Source organism: Pan paniscus, chromosome X (assembly GCF_029289425.2).
Source record: "Pan paniscus chromosome X, NHGRI_mPanPan1-v2.0_pri, whole genome shotgun sequence".
Lineage (NCBI taxonomy): Eukaryota > Metazoa > Chordata > Mammalia > Primates > Hominidae > Pan > Pan paniscus.
This window is the reverse complement of record NC_073272.2, coordinates 102,237,193-102,258,750: the sequence shown is the minus strand read 5'-3', so window position 1 is coordinate 102,258,750 and position 21,558 is coordinate 102,237,193. Positions and strand designations below refer to the sequence as shown.

General features: G+C 40.5%; 2 protein-coding genes and 1 long non-coding RNA gene across 18 annotated transcripts in view; 1 reads left to right on the top strand and 2 right to left on the bottom strand.

Moving 5' to 3' along the window:
* GPRASP1 (G protein-coupled receptor associated sorting protein 1) overlaps positions 1-21,558 on the bottom strand; it is a 63,585-nt gene that overhangs the window by 5,143 nt on the left and 36,884 nt on the right. For 6 of the 16 annotated variants that reach the window (XM_063601835.1, XM_063601840.1, XM_063601841.1 and 3 more), the window contains 6 exons: positions 13,774-13,907; positions 1,716-3,351; positions 1,578-1,624; positions 1,046-1,136; positions 413-480; positions 15-92 (listed from right to left, as the gene is read on the bottom strand). The gene's annotated coding sequence lies outside the window, so the exon portion shown is untranslated. The other 10 variants (XM_063601842.1, XM_063601834.1, XM_063601843.1 and 7 more) reach the window with 9 other exon arrangements.
* The window catches only part of GPRASP2 (G protein-coupled receptor associated sorting protein 2), a 117,882-nt gene that overhangs the window by 65,434 nt on the left and 30,890 nt on the right, over positions 1-21,558 (bottom strand). The window lies entirely within an intron of this gene.
* On the top strand, positions 2,108-4,420 carry LOC134729816 (uncharacterized). Its single transcript, XR_010111292.1, has 2 exons — positions 2,108-2,210; positions 3,591-4,420. It is a non-coding gene; the product is annotated as an uncharacterized LOC134729816 (long non-coding RNA).

Sequence of the window (21,558 nt, the reverse complement as noted above, 5' to 3'; positions counted from 1 at the left end):
ACTCTCATACCAACCTTCACTTATGTGGTGCAGTTTCCCCCTCCTTTTCTTGTTCAAGTAGTGTCAAGCCCCACAGCTGACAGAAGGGGGTCCTACAGACAAGTAAACATACAGGAGAGAATGGAGAATGGTAGATAGGCAAGCACTCTGGCTCCTGTGACAAATATCTCTTCCCATTCAAGGGTTCAATGTATCTATGGTTTCCTGTGTCCTGGTCCCTGCTCTCAGGTCTTTCTGAGTCACAACCCAACCTACACCTATCTCATGTCCCCTGCAAGAAATAAAAAGGATGCTGGCACTGTGCAAATCCAGCAGAGTAGAAGTGGGTCTGCACCCACTGGTCTCAAAGTCACCTGCCATGCTCTCTTTCTCCAACTGTCCCCTGAATTGCCCCCTCCCCCTTCTCACCAACCTCCAGAGGTGTGAGCCAGTCTCCTCCTCCTTGCCTTTCTTGCAGAACTGGCCAGCCTTAAAGCAGGCCTATGGACAAACAGATGAAAAAGTAAGACAGGAAATGAGGGGTGGCAGTAAAGCCCTTGGTAGAGAGACCAACGCTAAGGATAAGAATCCCCATATTATTGATATCTGTCTTTCAACATTCGGGGTTTTGCTGGTGGAATATTCTCGTTTTGTTTAGGCCCTGCTTCAAGGTTCTAGAGATAACAACTCCTTCTCTTGACGTCATACTCTTCTCATTACTCCCTTCTCTAATTCTGAGGATTCACCACTAGGTGCGCCACATCCCCTTGCTCTGCGCAGCATAAAATGGGGGAAGGGCGCCACATATTCTAGAAAACAGGTCGTGAATTGGTACTTGTCAGTATGTCTCCCTCATCACCCCTACCTCCAAAGCTCACCCTTTCAAGCCCCTAGTTTAGGACGGTGGGTGAGGCAGGTGGGGATGGAAGGTGGGGGAAGCGCCTGGAACACCATTAGAGAGGGGAAGATTAAGAGGTGCTCCTGGATGCCTGACCTGCTCTGGTCGCAGTCCCCCACCCCGATTCGGTTCTCCAGTGTTTGGCACCCACCCCACATCCCCACACACCTCCAGAAATCCAGGGAATATTCGTGCTCCTCCTTTATTTCAAGCCTCTCCTCTACAGATGCTCACTGTGTCCTGTCAGAATACGCCAGACCTACCGCGCAGACAGACTTTGACATCAACCTGGAGTCTGTGGGAAGGGACAGCACCCAGGACACGGGGCCCCACAGGCCCCTTTCCGGAATCAGGGCCCGGAGCAGCGAACGCGACCCACCTCCCGCGGGCTAGGCACAGAGCTGGGACGCTGGCCCACGAGGGCCCCCCCAGGCGCCCCCCAACTGCCTCCCGGGGGCCCCCCAAAACGGCTCCCGTTTGGCCATTTCTCCCGCAGGAGCCTCCCCCACAGCCGTCTCTCGGTACCGAAACCGTCGAGGGCTGCGCGCGGGCGCCTGCAAAGCTGGCTGGGAAGCGGTCAGCGCGGTTCTCCTCCAGACGATCTGACGGTGCCTCTGGAGCCAGCCCCTCAGCCCTTGGTCCGGCCTGGCCCGCACCAGTCACCGCCTCCCCATAGCCAGGGATCTCGGGCACTGCGCACCTCTCTCTAGCGCCCAGCTCCGAACGGATCGTCTCCTCGTTGCCAGGCTGTCAGGGTCCGGGGGGCAGGTTGCCAGCCGGTCCACCCTGGCGGACCACCCCCACACCACGGCCCCCCACCTCACGCACCCCTACTTGCCTTCAGAGGCCCAGAGCCCAGGTCATCGGCCTCCCCCTCCTCTCTTCAGCTCTCCTCTGGCTGCTCTTCAGTTGGATTCCCACCGCTTTCCCAGCGATCCGAATGGCAAAGACGAGTCCCGCCCCCCACGCCTCTGCACCAAACTGGGCAGGGGCTGCGCAGGATGCGGCAAGAACTGCTCTCCGCGAGGGTGTCGGGAAGGGGGGCGGAGGGATACGGCGCGAAAGTGCAGGACGCCCCCCTCACAGAACCACCATAGTTCCGACCCAGAGGTGGGCGGGGCCAGGACGAGCCCCAGCCTGGGCCTGCGGGTTGGCACCAGGCTGCCTCAGGAGGACCCCGCGGACCCTAACGTGGCGACGACCACCACATTTCTGGCGCTGCTATAATATATGGCACCGGCGGGCGGCTGCGGGGCCGGGCGGAGGACAGGATCGCGAGGTCGCGAAGAGCCGCGCTGGAGGGAGCAGCGGATGGATACCAAACCGTCCCTTGGTGTGTCTGCACCCCCGCCCCAACCGCCCCCCTATAAGGACTGCTGGGTGTTTGCCCTCTCCCTAGTCTGCTCACCCTCCTTCCTGGATGTTAATGGGAGAGGGGGTGTCAGCACTGCAGTGTGGGAGGGGAGAGGCGATTTCAGTCCAGACAGGCCCGGGGTTCTAGGGTGGTCGTCCTGTGCGTTTCTTTCCCAGCTTCGTGGAGCCACGCAGGGGAGGAAGGTACACCTGCTCTTAAGTGAACTCTGGGGCAGGGGGCTCCCATCAAGGACTCACCACTGCCCCTCTTCTAAAAGAAGGTAGACCTAGACCTCTAACCCTAGGAAACCAACCACTGGTCTGCACCAGACTCATTTCTTTCTGCCACACCGCTGTTTCTCATTTCAAATGGTGGCTCACGTTGGCATTGCGCCGTCCCCACAGTTGCCCCCAAAAGAGGACCTTTCCCTGTCAGGACCCGCAGGAGGTCATAACAGTCCTCTCTCTTTGATGCCGCCAGGTAGGGATGGTCCTGGCTTCTCTTCGGTTCCCTGTCAAGTCTTCTCTTGCCATGATATTTGGCAGTGTGGAAATATGGCTGGTATTCAAACCAGCTTGGATCTCAGCCACCTGCCACAACTACCTATTGTTTCAGCAGTCATTCTCAGGAGAGGATCCCACCGTGCACCCCCCTCCCCGAGACAAAGCAACCTGGCTCATTTGAATCCTCTTCTTTCACCCCCACATCCGTCCTCTACTCTTGAGCCCCTCCTTTCCCTGCTTCCTGCATGGGACAGACAGAGCAATGTGGTTAAACACCAAGTTGATGTTGTTACTGTTGTCCATTTGAAAACTCATTTAGACACTACCCTCATTGTGTTTGGCAGGTAACGGTCCCCTAAAGATGTCCATGTCCTGTTCTCCAGAACATGTACCATTTTATATTACCTGACAAAGGATCATTAAGATTGCTATTCAGCTGAGTTTAATTTAAGATTATTCTGGGTTATCTTGGCCAATGTAATTGCAAGGGTACTTTAGATGTGGAAGGCAGGGACTCCATGTCAGATTGAAGCAGCATAGAAAGTCTACACTGGTCATCGTTGGCTTTGAAGATGGAAGGAAGCCAAGATCCAAGAAATACAGGCTGTCTCCAGAACCTGGAAAAGACAAAGAAACAGATTCTTCCCTAGAAATGCCAGAGGGATAGCTCCTCTGGCAACATCTTGATTTTAGTGTGGTGAAGCCCTTTGAAGATTTCCAACCTTCCAGGACTGTAAGATAATAATAAATTGGTATTATTTTAAGCCATTCCATGTATGGTAACTGGTTACAGGGTAGCAGCACCAGACCTATCTGGTTTAACTTTTATATAACAAAGTTGTGCATTGTCTTTCAGTTGCCGGGGACCCTCAGATCATGTTACCTGAGCATCCTCAGATGAACCAAGCATGCAATCAGAGGGAAAATGTAAGTGTTTGGAATTAGGACCAGGGCTGAATTAAGAAGTGGACACTGGATGGCAGGATCCAGTCAGATCATGCCTCTCAGCATCACCTCATTGTAAGATCCAAAGCCATCAGGATATACCCTTAATACCCAATGCTTATGAAAACCTGACCCAGCCCCCATCTCAGGGAGACATTATTTTGGGAAGTATCCCTGGTGTTCTCATTACTTCGTTACAAGTAATAAATCCCCTTACTAAATCCTTGCTGTGATCATGGGGTTGATGTCAAACGACTGAACCCACCCACTGTGTTGGTTGGTAACAATAGCAGGAGTAGGAACAGAATACACTCACCATCCTGATGAATTCTATTCCCATTGCCTTTCTTTACCTGTGCTTCAGTCTCTGAGAAATATTTTAGGGCTCATCTCACCAATACAGCCACCAATCCCCTTTACTGTTTTATAATTATGTCCAAAATCACATTTGCACAAGCTTCTGTGGTAATTCTGCAGGTGCTAGGATCTTTATTCCAAGATATTTACTGACAGAGGAATGGTTCTACCAAAAGCTGACAAATTTTACTGTGTGAGACTTTAAAATGTGTGTTGGACAATTTGTTGTCAGTACTCTTAGAAAACATGGTCTTGTATTGGTTAGTATGTATTGAAGTGATAAAGGCCCTACTTTAAGCTTTTCATATGTTAGCTTTGTATGGGTATGTATCAAATAGATTATTATTTTTAAAACCTTTGAGCAAATAAAAGATTGAAATAAGATACTCTGACTGCTAAGCACTATTTATTTCCTCCTATAATTGATTCTAGTTCAATAAATTGCAACAGTCATCTTTCTACTCCTCAGTGCCTACACTAGCACCTGTGTAACCCTGACTTACCACTGAAATCTAAATGTCAGAGCCAAATAATCTATAAGCATTAAGTCCATGATACAGATGCAACTGTGCTCACTCATCATACTCACTGTTTTCTTCCAAATCCCACCCACCACCCCCAAGCATGCTCATGAACTTGCACACCAGCCTATCACTTGCCTGTTCTCCTCTTGTCTGTCTCAATCACCATGGTCATGGACTTGTTTTTGCCTATTTAGTTTTACTTGCCTCTATACTGTCCTTTATGGGCCTCAAGCAAAGCTTCCTTCTGAGACTTCTCTTTTGGTCGAGGCTGAGCCAAACCCTGTGTTTTCTTATAATGTATCCCCTTCTTCTATCTCAAAGTTTCAAAGGTTGTACACAGAAATTAAAGTCCCCTGTAGTCAGGAATAACTAGGCTGAGGTTGGTCTGGTGAACTATATGGTGAAATTGGCCCAACAGATGTCTATTTTCAGTGTAGCCTGAAAATGCTATGGGAAAGATCTCAGCCTGTCTCTACTTCTTGAGACAGGGTACATTTGCAGAATTGGTGGGGAGGCCTGGCCAAAGAATATTTTCAGGTCATATTTGGGGTGGGGTCTACTTCAAGAGAATTAATCTTGAAGAAAAACCAAGTCACGCACAAGGACCCTAGCCCATGAACAATGCCTTGCCATTAGGGAAGTATAGATATTCTAATAGCAACACTGAAATTATTATAGAACTCCTATTTGTGCCTATTCCAACACAAACCCTCAACTGTATATCTGTCATAGCAAAGGCAGGTTTATACATATCCAGGAAATAACTGTCTTTAAGTAAACTCTGTAATGCTCCAGCGTAAGGATCCCATTAATAAAGCATAACCTAAAGAGAGGAAAATATCCTCCTTTCTAACATGGATTTAAACTTTTGACTACTACTCAGATCTGACATCATGAAAACCCTGTGTATAGGTGGAGTTAGGAAAATTAGAGAGAACAGTTAGAGGACATTAAGTGCCTGGCAATACAGCTTAGAATGGCAGCAACAACTGGAAGAATCACAGGAAAACCCCAAAAATTCAGGACATAGGAAATACCCCTTGAGGATTTTTAGAACTATAGGAGCTGGCAAGGAGAGCTAATTAGCTTTACAGGGAGAAGAAAACCTGAATTTCCACAATGTCAATAAATATTACAAATTAATGGAATGTCAAATTGCTTTCTATAATAGAAAAAATAATGAGAAATCTACACTACCTTTTGTTGTTGTTTCTCATTAACTAACCATCACTTCCTGCCTCATCATGATAGGGCCTCACCACAGCCTGCATCCAGCCAGCAAATGAGAAAAAGGAGAATAGAAGTAGTTGATTTCCTTCTTAAAATCCATGGTGAGGAAATGCTCACATCATTTCCACTCACATTCCATTGATGGGACTTGATATGGTTTGACTGTGTCCCCACCCAAGTCTCAACTCGAATTGTAACTCCCAGAATTCCCACATGTTGTGAGAGGGACCCAGGGGGAGGTAATTGAATCATGGGGGCCAGTCTTTCCAGTGCTATTCTCATGATAGTGAATAAGTCTCACAAAATCTGATGGGTTTATCAGGGGGTTCTATTTTTGCTTCTTCCTCATTTTTATATTGTCACTGCCATGTAAGAAGTGCCTTTTACCTCCTGCCATGATTCTGAGGCCTCCCCAGCCATGTGGAACTGTAAGTCCAATTAAACCTCTTTTTCTTCCCAGTCTCGGGTATGTCTTTATCAGCAGCGTGAAAACAAACTAATACAGTAAATTGGTACCAGTAGAGTGGGGTGTTGCTCAAAAGACACCCCAAAATATGGAAGCGACTTTGAAACTGGGTAACAGGCAGAGGTTGGAACAGGGCTCAGAAGAAGACAGGAAAATGTGGGAAAGTTTGGAACTTCCTAGACACTTGTTGAATGGCTTTGCCCAAAATGTTGATAGTGATATGGAAAATAAAATTCAGGCTGAGGTGGTCTCAGATGGAGATGAGGGACTTGTTGGGAACTGGAGCAAAGGTGACGCTTGTTATGTTTTGGCAAAGAGACTGGCAGCATTTTGCCCCTGCCCTAGAGATTTGTAGAACTTTGAACTTCAGAGAGATGATTTAAGGTATCTGGCAGAAGAAATTTCTAAGCAGCAAAGCATTCAAGAGGTAACTTGGATGCTGTTAAAGGCATTCAGTTTTATAAGAGAAGCAGAGCATAAAAGTTTGGAAAATTTGCAGCCTGACTATGCGATAAGAAAGAAAAACCCATTTTATGGGAAGAAATTCAAGCCGGCTGCAGAAATTTGCATAAGTAGCAAGCAACCTAATGTTAATCCCCAAGACCATGGGAAAAATGTCTCCAGGCCATGTCAGAGAACTTCCCAGTAGTCCCTCCCATCACAGGCCTGGAGGCCCAGGAGGAAAAAGTGTTCTTGTGGGCTGGGCACAAGGCCCCCATGCTGTGTGCAGCCTGGGCACTTGGTGCCCTGTGTCCCAGCTGCTCCAGCTGTGGCTGAAAGGGGCCAACATACAGCTTGGGCTGTGGCTTCAGAGGGTGGAAGCCACAAGCCTTGGCAGCTTCCACGTGGTGTTGAGCATGCAGGTGTACAGAAGTCAAGAACTGAGGTTTGGGAACCTCTGCCTAGATTTCAGAAGATGTAAGAAACGCTTGGATGCCCAGGTAAAAGTTTGCTGCAGGGGTGGGGCCCTCATGGAGAACCTCTGCTAGGGCAGTGCAGAAGGGAAATGTGGGGTCAGAACCCTCACACAGAGTCCCTACTGAGGCACCACCTAGTGGAGCTGTGAGAAGAGGGCCACCATCCTCCAGACCCCAGAATGATAGATCCACTGACGGCTTGCACTGTGTGCACGGAAAAGCCACAGACAATGCCAACCCATGTAAGCAGCCAGGAGGGAGGCTGTACCCTGCAAAGCCACAGGGCAGAGCTGCCCAAGACTGTGGGAACCCACTTTTTGCATCAGCATGACCTGGATGTGAGACCTAGAGTCGAAGGAGATCATTTTGGAGCTTTAAAATTTGACTGCCCCACTGGATTTCAGACTTGCATGGGCCCTGTAACCCCTTTGTTTTGGCCAATTTCTCCCATTTGGAATGGTTGTATTTACCCAATACCTGCACCCCCGTTTTATCCAGGAAGTAACTAGATTGATTTTGATTTTACAAGCTCATAGGCAGAAGGGACTTGCCTTGTCTCATATGAGACTTTGGACTGTGGACTTTTGGGTTGATGCTGAAATGAGTTAAGACTTTGGGGGATTGCTGGGAAGACATAATTGGTTTTAAAATGTGAGGAAATGAGATTTGGAGGGGCCAGGGGTGAAATGATATGGTTTGGTCATGTCCCCACCAAAATCTCAACTCGAATTGTATCTCCCAGAATTCCCACGTGTTATGGTAAGGACCCAGAGGGAGGTAATTGAATCAGGGATTGGTCTCTCCCGTGTTATTCTTGTGATAGTGAATAAGACTCACGAAATCTTATGGGCTTATCAGGGGTTTCTGATTTTGTTTCTTCCTCATTTTTCTCTTGCTCCCGCTGTGTAAGAAGTGCCTTTTACCTCCTGCCATAATTCTGAGGCCTCCCGAGCCATGTGGAACTGTAAGTCCAATTAAACCTCTTTTTGTTCCCAGTTTTGGGTACATCTTTATCAGCAGCATGAAAACAAACTAATAGAGGACACAATCACCATTTATTAAAAATCTTGTCCATTCTCTATATGTGGTGGTGGTAATGAGAGAACCAGATATCCACAGATAAAAGAATAAAGTTGTCTCAGCAAACTAAAAATAGAGGATAACTTCCTCAACTTGATAAAGGATATTTACCAAAAACCTACAGCTAACATCATACTTAATGGTGAGAAACTTGATTTATCAGTAAGATCAGGAATGAGGCAGATATTTTCCCTTTCACCACTGCTTTTCTACATCATAATGGAAGTCCTAGCTAATGCAATAAAGACAAGAAAAAAGAAATTAAAGTTATACTGACTGGGAAGAAAGAAAACTGTTTTCATGTGCAGATGAAATGACTGTGTATGTACAAAATCTGAAAGAACTGACAACAACAAAAAAACTTCTGGAACTGATAAGTAATTATGGCAACGTTGCAGGATACAAGATTAATATATTTTAAAAATGACTTTCCTAAATACGAGCAATGAGAGAGTAGAATTTGTAATTTAAAAATGATAACATTTACATTAGCACCTAAAAATGAAACACTTAGGTATAAATCTAGCAGAATATGCACAATATCTATATGAGTGAAACTATGAAACACTGATGAAGGAAATAAAATAACTAAATAAATGCAGAGATATTCCATGTACATGGATAGGAGGATTCAATATTGTCAAGATATTAATTCTTCCAAATTTAATCTATAAATTCAGTGCGATCCCAACCAAAATTGCAGCAAGTTGTTTTGTTAGTACTGACAAACTGATTCTAAAGTTTATATGGAGAGGCAAAAGGCCCATAGTAGCTGACACACTATTGGAGAAGAACAAAGTTGGACCAACACTACCCAACTTTAAAAATTACTATAAAGCTATAGTAATCAAAACAGTGTGGTATCAACGAAAGGACAGGTGAATAAATGCAACAGAACAGAGAGCCCAGAAACAGACCCATGTAAATATGGCCAACTGATCTTTAACAAAGGAGCAAAGGCAATACAACAGAGAAAAGAGAGTCTTTTCAATAAATTATACTGAAACAACTCAACACCCACATGCAAAAAAAATCTAGACACAGACTCTACACATGTCACAAAATTAACTCAAAATGGATAACAGAACTAAAAGTAAAATGCAAAACTACAGCTCCTAGATGGTTACATTTTCTAAAAGTCTAGATTACCTTGTGTATGGTGACAATTCTCTAAATATAATACCAAAGGTATGATTCACGAAATAAGGTATTGGTTAGCGGGACTTCATTAAAAGTAAAAACTTCTACTCTGAGAAAGGCACTGTTATCTGAGAAGATAAGCCACAAACCAGGAGAAAATATTTGCAAAAGACATATGTGATAAAGAACTGTTATCTATAATATATGAAGAACTCTTAAAACCCAACAATACGAAAACAAACAGGATTAAAAAATGGGCTAAGGACCTTAACAGACACCTCACCTAAGAAGATATACAGATGGCAAATAAACATATGAAAAGATGCTCCACATTGTATGTCATCAGGAGAATGCAAATTAAAACAACAGTGAGATACCATTATACACTTAATACAATGGTCAACATGTAGGACACTGACACCACCAAGTGCTGCAAAGGAGGTAGAGCAACAGAAACTTATTTAGTGCTGGTAGGAATGCAACATGGTATAGCCACTTTGGAAGATGGTCATGGTTTCTTAGAAAACTAAATATACTCTTAGCAAATAATACCAAAGTGGAACTCCTTGGTATTCATGCAAGTGAGTTGAAAACGTATGTCCACACAAAAACTTGCACATGGATGTTTCTAGCAGCTTCATTTATAATTGCCAATAATTGGAAGTAACCAAGATGTCCTCTACTAGATTAACATAAACTGCGGCATATCCAGACAATGGAATACTATCCACCACTAAAAATAAATGAGCTATCAAGCCATGAAAAGATCTGGATGAAACTTAAATGCATATTACTAAGTAAAAAAAGTCTTGTAAAAAGGCTACATACTGTTCATCTTGCAGTTCCAGTGGATACAATATTTTTCTTCCTACCTATTTTGGGGACTTGGTTAATCTATTGAAGTATCATACCATGGAAGGGAGATTTCACTGCATATAACTTACATGATTATGTAATATAATGAATATTTTGCTGAAATAAAAAATAAGCTAGACTCCTCTTCATACCATATGTAATATTTAATTCCAAATAGATTAAAGACATAAATATACGAGCTAAAAGTATCACGCTCTTAGAATAGAGATATGGTTTGGCTGTGTCCCCATCCAAAATCTCATCGTGAATTGTAACCTGCATAATCCCTATAATCCTCATGTGTCAAGGGCAGGACCAGGTGGAAGTAATTAGATCATGAGGGCAGCTTCCCCCATGCTGTTCTCGTGATAATGAGTGAGCCTCACAAGATCTGGTGGTTTTGTAAGTGTCTGGCATTTACCCTGCTTGCACTAACTCCATACTGCCACCCTGTGAAGAAGGTGCCTGCTTCTCCTTTGCCTTCCGCCATGATTGTAAGTTTCCTGAGGCCTCCCCAGCAATGTGAAACTGTAAGTCAATTAAACTTCTTTCCTTTATGAATTAACCAGTCTTCGGTGTTTCTTCATAGCAGTGTGAGAGCGGACTAATAGAAATACATAGGGGTAAACCTTCATGACCTTAGATTTGGCAATGGTTTCTTGGATATAATACCAAAAGCAAGATTAAGAAAAGAAAAAAAATAGATTAAATGGACTTCATCAAAAAATTTTACCCATGACTAAAACACCAAAAGCAATGGCAACAAAAGCCAAAATTGACAAATGGGATTTAATTAAACTAAAGAGCTTCTGCACAGCAAAATAAACTATCATCAGAGTGAACAGGCAGCCTAAAGAATGGGAGAAAATTTTTGCAATCTATCCATCTGAAAAAGGGCTAATATCGAGAATCTACAAAGAACTTAAACAAATTTACAAGAAAAAAACAACCCCATCAAAAAGTGGGCAAAGGATATGAACAGACACTTCTCAAAAGAAGACAGTTATGCAGCCAACAGACATATGAAAACATATTAAAAAAAAGCTCATCATCACCGGTCATTAGAGAAATGCAAATCAAAACCACAATGAGATACTATCTCATGCCAGTTAGAATGGCAATCATTAAAAAGTCAGGAAACAACAGATGCTGGAAAGGATGTGGAGAAATAGGAACGCTTTTACACTGCTGGTGGGAGTGTAAATTAGTTCAACCATTGTGGAAGATAGTGTGGCGATTCCTCAAGGATCTAGAACTAGAAATACTAGAAATACCATTTGACCCAGCAATCCCATTACTGGGTATATACCCAAAGGATTATAAATAATTCTACTATAAAGACACATGCACACATATGTTTATTGTGGCACTGTTCACAATAGCAAAGACTTGGAACCAACCCAAATGCCCATCAGTGATAGACTGGAAATGAAGAACATGTGGCACATATACACCATGGAATACTATGCAGCCATAAAAAATGATGAGTTCATGTCCTTTTCAGGGACATGGATGAAGCTGGAAACCATCATTCTCAGCAAACTAACACAGGAACAGAAAACCAAACACTGCATGTTCTCACTCAAGTGGGAGTTGAACAATGGGAACACATGGACACAGGGAGGGGAACATCACACACTGGGGTCTGCTGGGGGGTGCAGGGCAAGGGGAGGGATAGCATTAGGAGAAACGCCTAATGTAGATGATGGGTTGATGGGTGCAGCAAACCACCATGGCACGTGTATACCTATGTAACAAACCTGCACGCTCTGCACATGTATCCCAGAACTTAAAGCATAATAATAAAAAAATAAGAAAATGGAAATTGATTTTAAAAATTTTTACAATGTGCATCAAAAGACAACATTAAGAAAATTAACAGAATGGAAGAAAACATTTGCAAATAATTTATCTGATGAGGGTTTAATATCCAGAAAATATAAAGAACTCCTACAACTCAACAGCAAAAAAAGACAACCCAACTAAAAAATGGGCAAAAATGTGAATAAATATTTTCCCAAAATGACATAAAAATGGTCAATATGCATGTGAAAGGATTCTCAACATCATTAATCATTAGGGAAATGCAAATCAAAACCAAACTGAAATACTGCTTTACACCTCCTATGATCAGTATAATTTTAAAAAACAGAAAAATAAAAGCATTGGTGAGAATATGGATAAACTGGAACCCTACTGGAAATGTATAATTGTGCAGTCATTGTGGAAAGGTTTGGCAGTTCCTCAAAAAGCTAAATAGAATTACCATATGATCTTGCCATTCTTCACCTAGATAATACATCCAAGAAAAAAGAAAAGAGGTATTTAAACAAAAACTTGTACTCAAGTGTTCATAATATTAATAGCACTATTCACAAAAGACAAATGACTTAAATCTATCCAAATATCCATCAAGTGATGAATAGAGACACAAAATGTGATACATACGTATAATAAAATTTTCAGCCAGAAAAAGAATGAAGTTCAGATACATGCTACAACATGAATGAACCTTGAAAACATTATGCAAAGTAAAAGAAGCCAGACACAAAAAGACAACTATTGTATTATTTCACTCATTTGATATATATAGAATAGGCAAATTAATAGAGATAGAAAGTAGAATTAGAAGTTACCAAGTGCTCCAAGGAGAGGAAAATACTTAATTATTAAAAAATTTCTATTTAGAATGATGTATTCTAAATGGAATACATTTGTGCTGTAACACAAACTGAATGGCTTAAACAACAGACATTTATTTTTGCACAGTTCCATAGGGTAGAAGTCTGAGATCAAAGTGTCTGCAAGCCCATGCTCCCTCTGAAGGCACGCGGGAAGGATATGTTTCAGGCCTTTCTCCTAGCTTCTGGTGGTTTGTTGGCAATCTTTGGTGTTCTTTGACTTCTTTGTATCACTCTGATCTTTTTCTTCATCTTCACTTGGCACTCTCCCTGTGTGCTTGCCTCTGTGTCCAAATTTCCCCTTTTTATAAGGACACTAATCATATTGGATTAGGATTCCACCCTAATGATCTCATGTTAATTTGAATACCTTTATAAAGATCCTATCTCCAAATAAGGTCACATTAATATTAAGGGATAGGACTCCAACATATCTTCTGTGGGGGCACAATTTAAACTATAAGAGGTGATAAAAAGTTTTAGAAGAAGATAGTGGTGGCAGATGTACAACAGTGTGAATGTAATTAATGACACTTAATTGTCCACTTAAAATGGTTAAAATGGCAAATTTTGTGTTATATTTTACCATAATTAACAAAAGATATCACACATTCTCCTCTCTCCTCAAACAATAATCACCTCCTACATATTACTCACTTTGAGTTGATGACTTTGTTTCTTATTTCATTGAAAAAAATTAGCAATTAGAAGGTAACTTTTACAAACTCCCATCACTATATCTACTATACCACTTGCATCTATGCACATAAATTCTGCCTTTTCTGCTATTCTATGAATGAATTGCCCAGGCTCTTATCTAAAGCCAGCTTCTCTATTTGCTTACCAGATGATATCCCATTTCCTCTATTCAAGGTCATTATTCCAGCAATTTTCTTCTTTCTCTCTTCTGTCATAAAAATTTCCCTCTCAATTTCTGTTGTCCGGTTCTGCATGAAGCTTGGAAGTCACCACTCTATCCTAACAAGTAAAAAGTTGAACAAACTGAAAAATCATCCATTATTCTTAGATCTGTAAGAGAAGTGAGGTCACAAGACAAACCTCTGTCCCAAAAATAGGAAGAGAAAGTCGTAGATGGAGAGAATCACAACATACTTTAACAGAAACCTCTTTGGGAACCAGTGCTAGGGTAGGAAAATCTGAACTGTAATTCACAAATTGCTGAAGGCTAGGTGTGTACAAATCTGAGAGTTAAAAATTCCAGGACGATCCACTAATGGGGGATCCCATGCTTTTGTGACTTCAAGACTAACTGTAAAGCTATAGTAATCAAAGACAGTATGGTACCAGTGAAAGGAAGGACAACAGATAGAGAGCAATGCAACAGAACAGAGAGCCCAGAAATAGATCCATATAAATATGGTCAACTGATCAAAGGAGCAAAGGCAATATAATGGAGAAAGGACAGTCTTTCCAATAAATTATGCTGGAACAACTGGACATCCACATGCAAAAAAATTAATCTAGATACATACCTTATACCTTTCAAAAATTAACTAAAAATAGATCACAGTCTTAAATATAAAGTATATCTCCTAGGAGATAACATAAGATGAAATCTGGATGACCCTGGTTTGATGATGACATAGATACACTACTAAACGCAATAATCCATGAAAAAAGATGGGTGTATGAGGGGTGATGAAGAGAGGTTACTTAAGGGGTACAAACATACAGTGAGATAGAAGGAATAAGTTCTAATGTTCAATAGCATTATAGGGTGACTATAGTTAACAACTATATATTATATATGTCAAAAAAGCTAGAAAAGAGGACTTGAAATGTTTCCAACGCATAGAAATGACAAATACTAGAGGCGATGGATACCCTAAATACCCTAACTTGATAATTACACATTCTATGCATGTAACAAAACATTACATGTACCCCAAAATACATAAAAATACTACGTATTACTAAAAAACACAAAAAGCAAGTGTTTTTTTAAAAAAAAGAATTAATAAGCTGTACTTCATTACAATTAAACATTTCTGATCTGCAAAACATGCTGTCAAGAGGCTGAGGCCACAAACTGGGAGAAAATGCTTACAAAAGACATATCTGATGAAAGTATTGTTAACCAAGATATACTAAGAGCTCTTAAAATCAACAATAAGAAAACAAACACGACAATTTAAAAACAGGCCAGCGATCTTAACAGATATATCCTCACCTAAGAAGATATACAGATGGCATATGAACATATGAAAAGACATTCCACATCATATGTCATCAGGTAAATGCTAATTATAAAAACAATGAGATACCAATACACAACTATTAGGATGGCCAAAATCCAAACACTTACAGTGCCAAATACTGGTGAGGATATGAGGCAACAGGAAGTGTCATTCATTGCTGGTGGAATACAAAATTGTAGAGCTAATTTGGAGGGCAATTTAGCAGTTTCTTACAAAACTAAATGTACTTAGCATACAATTCAGCAATTGCTCTCCTTGGTATTTACCCAGATAAATTGAAAACACATCCAAACCAAAACCTGCACGTTGATGTGTCTAGCAGCTTTATTCATAATTGTCAAACATGGAAACATCAAAGATGTCCTTCAGTAGGTGAATGGATAAATACACTGTGGTACATCCAGACAATGGAATATTATGCAGCACTCAAAAGAAATGAGCGATCAAGCCATGAAAACACATGGAAGAAATGTAAATGCATATTAATAAGTGAAATAAACCAGTCTAAAAAGACTACATACTGTTTTATTCCAACTATATGATGTAAAAGCAAAACTATGGAAAGAGTAGAAGGATCAGTGGTTGCCATGGGTTAGGGGGAGGGAGGAATGAATAGGCTGAGCACAGAGGATTTTTAGGCTTTTGAAAATACTCTGTATTATAATACAATGATAGATACATGACAGTATATATTTTTCCAAACCCATAGAACATACAACACCAAGAGCAAACTCTAATGTGAACAGTGGAGTTTGGGTGATAATGATGTGTCAATGTAGGTTCATCAATTTTAGCAGATGGAACCACTGTTGTGGGGAATATTGGCAATGGGTGAGACTATGCATGGTTGGGGGCAGAAAATATATGGGATAGCTTTGTTCCTTCCTCTCACTTTTTTTGTGAACCTTAAACTGCTCTTTAAAAAAATAGTCTACACAAATTTTCCTCTCTCCTGGAATATTCTCATCAGCATGAAAACATGCTGTACTATTATCTATCTTGAAAAACAAAATTCTCCCTGTACCTATATCATTCCAGAGCTAATGCCCCAATTCTCTGATGTTTTGCTGTAGAACCCCTCAAAATAGTTGTCAATGTTTATGACACTGTCTCCTCTTTTTCCCTTCAAACCACTCCAGTCTTTTATCCTACAATCCAATGAAGTTGGTATTCATTGGATTCATTTTATCCTACAATCCAATGAAGTTGGTATTCATTGGATTCATTTTATCCTACAATCCAATGAAGTTGAATGCTCCACTGAAACTGCTTTCCTCAAGATTTCCAATGATCTCCATGTTGCCAAATCCAATACTCAATTCTCAATCCTCTTGTTGACCTATCATCATAGGGAGCATATAATTTATCATCCAAATCAAGGCACTTCTAAAAGTAAAAAAGGGTCTTATTAACAATTATTCCTGTACAACAGGCATAAACCAGGACTGTCCTGGGAAACTAAATGATATTTGGTCATTTACCTAACAGTAGTGTTAGACAGGGTTGATCACTCCCTCCTCTGTGAAGCATCTTCTTGACTTGGCTTCTAACATATTATATGTTCCTGATTTTTCTCCTACCTTATTGGCTACTCCTTGACTGTACCTTATTAACTTTTGTTTTTGATGATTTATTATCATCTCCTGTATCTCAACTTTGAAATGCCGCAAAGCCTAATCTTTTTTTTAACTTTTAGGTTCCGGTGCACATGTGAAGATTTGTTATGTTACATAGGTAAACTCACGTCATGGGAGTTTGTTGTACAGATTATTTCATCGCCCAGGTATTAAGCCCAGTACCTATTAATTACTTTTTCTGATCCTCTCCCTCCTCCCACCCTCAACTCTCAAGTAGACCCCAGTGTCTGTTGTTTCCTTCTTTGTGTTCATAAGTTCTTATCATTTAGCTCCCATTTATAAGTGAGAACATGCAGTATTTGGTTTTCTGTTCTTGTATTAGTATGCTAAGGATGATAGCCTCCAGCTCCATCCATGTTCCTGCAAAAGACATGATCTAATTCTTTTAGTAGCTGCATAGTTTTCCAGTGTGTATATGTACCACATTTTCTTTATCCGGTCTATCACTGATGGGCATTTAGGTTGATTCCATGTCTTTGCCACTGTGAATAGTGCTGCAATGAACATTCGCATCCATGTGACTTTACAGTAGAATGATTTATACTCCTCTGGGTATATACCCAGTGATGGGATTCCTGAGTCAAATGGTGGTTCTGCTTTTTTGTGAGGAGTTGCCATACTGCTTTCCACAATGGTTCCACAAACAGTGTATAAGTGTTCCTTTTCTTCCACAATCTTGCCAGCATCTGTTATTTTTTGACTTTTTAATAAGAGCCATTCTGACTTGCGTGACACGTTATCTCACTGTGGTTTTGATTTGATTAGAGATATTTGATTAATATCTCTAATAATCAGTGATATTAATCCTTTTTTCACATGCTTGTTGGCCGCATGTATGTCTTCTTTTGAAAACTGTCTGTTCAAGCCTTTTGCCCACTTTTGAATAGGGTTGTTTTCCTCTTGTAAATTTAAGTTCCTTATAGATACTAGATACTAGACCTTTGTCAGATGAATACTTTGCAAATATTTTCTCCCATTCTGTAGTTTGTCTGTTTACTCTGTTGACAGTTTCTTTCTCTGTGCGGAAGCTCTTAAGTTTAATTAAATCCCACTTGTCAATTTTTGCTTTTGCTGCAATTGCTTTTGACATCTTCATCATGAAATCTTTGCCTGTTCCTATGTCCAGAATGGTATTACCTAGGTTGTCTTCCAGAGTTTTTATAGTTTTGGGTTTTACATTTAAGTCTTCAATCCATCTTGAGTTGATTTTTTGTATATGATGTAAGTAAGGGTCCAGCTTCAATTTTCTGCATGTGGCTAGCCAGTTATCCCAGCACCATTTATTGACTAGGGAGTCTTTTCCCCATTGCTTGTTTTTGTCAGGTTTGTCGAAAATCAGATGGTCGTAGGTGTACAGCCTTACTTCTGGGCTCCCTACTTTGTTCCATTGGTCTATGTGTCTGTTCTTGTACCAGTACCATGCTGCTTTGGTTACTGTAGCCCGTATAGCTTGAAGTCAGGTAGTGTGATGCCTCCAGCTTTATTCATCTTGCTTAGGATTGCCATTGCTATTCGGACTCTTTTTTGGTTCCATATGAATTTTAAAATAGTTTTTTTCTAGTTCTGCAAAACATGCCATTGGTAGTTTCATAGGAATAACGCTGAATCTGTAAATTGCCTTGGGCAGAATAGCCATTTTAATGATATTGATTCTTCCTATCCATGAGCATGGAATGTTTTTCCATTTGTTTGTGTCATCTCTGATTTCTTTGAGCAGTGTTCTTATTGTAGAGATCTTTCACTTCTCTGGTTAGCTGTATTCTTACATATTTTGTTCTTTTTGTGGCAATTCTAAATGAGACTGCCTTCCTGATTTGGCTCTCAGTTTGGCTGTTGTTGGTGTATAGGAATGCTAGTGATTTTTATACATTGATTTTGTATCCTGAAACTTTGCTGAAGTTGTTTATTAGCTAAAGGAAATTTGGGGCCAAGACTATGGGGTTTTCTAGATATAGAATCATGTCGTCTGCAAAAAGAGATAGTTTGACTTTCTCTCTTCCTATTTTGGATGCCCTTTATGTCTGTCTCTTGCCTCATTGCCCTGGATAGGACTTCTAATACTATGTTGAATTGGAGTGGTGAGAGAGGGCATCCTTGCCAAAGCTCAATCTTTGGACTTCCTCTCTTACTACTCACACTATCTACATCTCTTAGTCATCTCATCCAACCTCTTGGCTTTAAATACCACCTATACCTTCATGTTTCTCAAATTTCTACCTCTAGTCTGGACCTATCTCCAAAGTCCCAAACTTATATCTCCAACTGCTTACTTTCCATCTTGACATGGATGTCTAAAAGGCATCTGAAATGCAATAAGTGATATCTGTATTCACTGAGCTGCTCAGCATCAGAATCAATTCCTCTTTTTCTCTTACTCTATATTTGATTCATCTACAACATCCATTGAATCTACCCACTAAATATATTTCAAAGCTGGACACTTACCACCATTTCCACAGCTGAGATCTTATTCCAAATCAATATCATCTGTTACCTGGACCACTGCAATTGTTTTATAGGTACTAGTTATCCTTCTTGCCTCAATTCTTGTTTCTCTAGAGTCCATTCTCTACACAGTAGCCAGGATTACTATTTAAAAATATAAGTCATGGCCAGGCATGGTGGCTCACACCTGTAATCCTAGCACTTTGGGAAGCTGAGGCAGGTGGATCACTTGAGGCCAGGAGTTTGAGACCAACCTGGGAGACACGGTGAGACCCCGTCTGTATTAAAAATACAAACATTAGCTGTGTGTGGTGGTGCATGCCTGTAGTCCCAGTTACTTGGGAGGCTGAGGCACAAGAATTGCCTGAACCTGGGAGGCAGAGGTTGCATGCACTTAGCCGTGACCATGCCACTGTGCTCCAGCCTGGGTGACAGAGCAAGACTGTCTATCTCTCTCTCTCTCCATATATATATATGGAGACAGCATATATATATATATACACACACACACACACACACACACATATATATATATACACACACAAACACACACATATATATATACATATATATATATATATATATAAAATATCTCACAGCTCTCCAGCTCCCCTTGCCAAAACCTTCTAGTGGCTTTCTGTAAGACTTAGAATCCAAACTTCTTTCCATGGCCTGTAATATCTTACATGATCTGGCCCCTGGCTACCATTTTAAAATCATCTCTCACCATTCTCCCCTTGCTTCCTCCATTTCAGCCACACTAGCCTTCTTGCTGTTTTTTGAGCAAGCCAAACACATTCCTACCTAAGGACCACTGTATTTGTTGTTTCCAAAGCCTAGAATATTTATCTGTTAGATAACCTCATGACTTGCTCCATCACTTCATTCAGGTATTTGCTCAGAATGAACTTCTCTGACTATCCTATCTAAAATAGTATCCCTCCTTCCAACACCCTCATACCCTGTTTTATTTTTCTTGGTATCATTCACAACCACTTAATATTACATATTTATATATTTAATTTCTTATTATCTGTTTCCCTCATCCCTAAATGTAAGCTCCATGAGGATGATGTTTTGTTTTATTCTATGCTGTATTCCTAGAACCTAGAAACAGTGTTTGGGACAAAACAGATTGTTCAATTTGTTGAAAATATAAAGACCCCTGGAACATACGGTTTTCTGTTGATTATATAAATCATATCAGTTTACACTATACTTAAAATCTGGGAAGAGACATTATGCTTCTATAAGCATCTATCACTGACCAATCAGACAAAGAAGCACCCCCATAAAATATTTAGACAAATTATTTTGTTAGAGACAATATTTTTGGCTGGCAAGTGTCTCACCCAGTAGGTTTTTAAAAGTTTTAATTCAAATTGCTTTTTTAGAGCTACCTGCCCACTCTTCCCTAAATTACTGACTGTAATTCAATTAAAATAGGAATGGGGGGAGAAAGACAGAGGTGGAGATTTTTGTTTGTAGTAAGTTCAGTTCATTCTAGGTTTACTTTGAATGTACATTTCAAATTTAATTTTGGTTTTGTTTGTTTTTATTTTGGTAATTCACAAAATTGTATACACTTATCATATACAATACATTGTTTTGAAATATGTATGCATGATGGAATAAATTTGGCTAATTAACATAGCCATCACCTCACATACCATTTTTTGGTGAGAAGATTCGAAATGTACTCTCTTAACAATTTTGAAATATGCAATTCATAATTATTAACTATAATTGCAATACTGTGCAATAAATGTCAAAAACTTACTCCTCCTGTCAATGTGAAACTTTGTACCCTTTGACCAACACATCCCCATTCCTGTTCTCGCTCCCATCCTCTGGTAACCACCATTCTACTTTCTACTGCTATGAGTTTGACTTTTTCAGATTCTATATATAAGCGAGATCATGGAGTATTTGTCTTTCTGTGCCTGATATATATATATATATATCAACAACTGAAATCAGTATGTAATATATATATATACACATATATATGTATACATATATATATATTTGTATATATTACATACTGATTTCAGTTGTTTTGTACATATACCAAGAAGTGGAATTGCTGGATCACGTGATAGTTCTATACTTAGTTTTTTTTAGGAATCTCCATACAGTTTTCCATAATGGCTGTACTAGTTTATATTTCTAGAGTGTACAAGAGTGCTCTTTTCTCCACATCCTCATCGACACTTGTTATCTTTCATCTTTCCAATAATAGCCATTCTAACAGGTTTGAGTGATACTGCACTGTGGTTTTAACTTGCATTTCCCCGATGATTAGTGATGTAGAACATTTTTTGACAT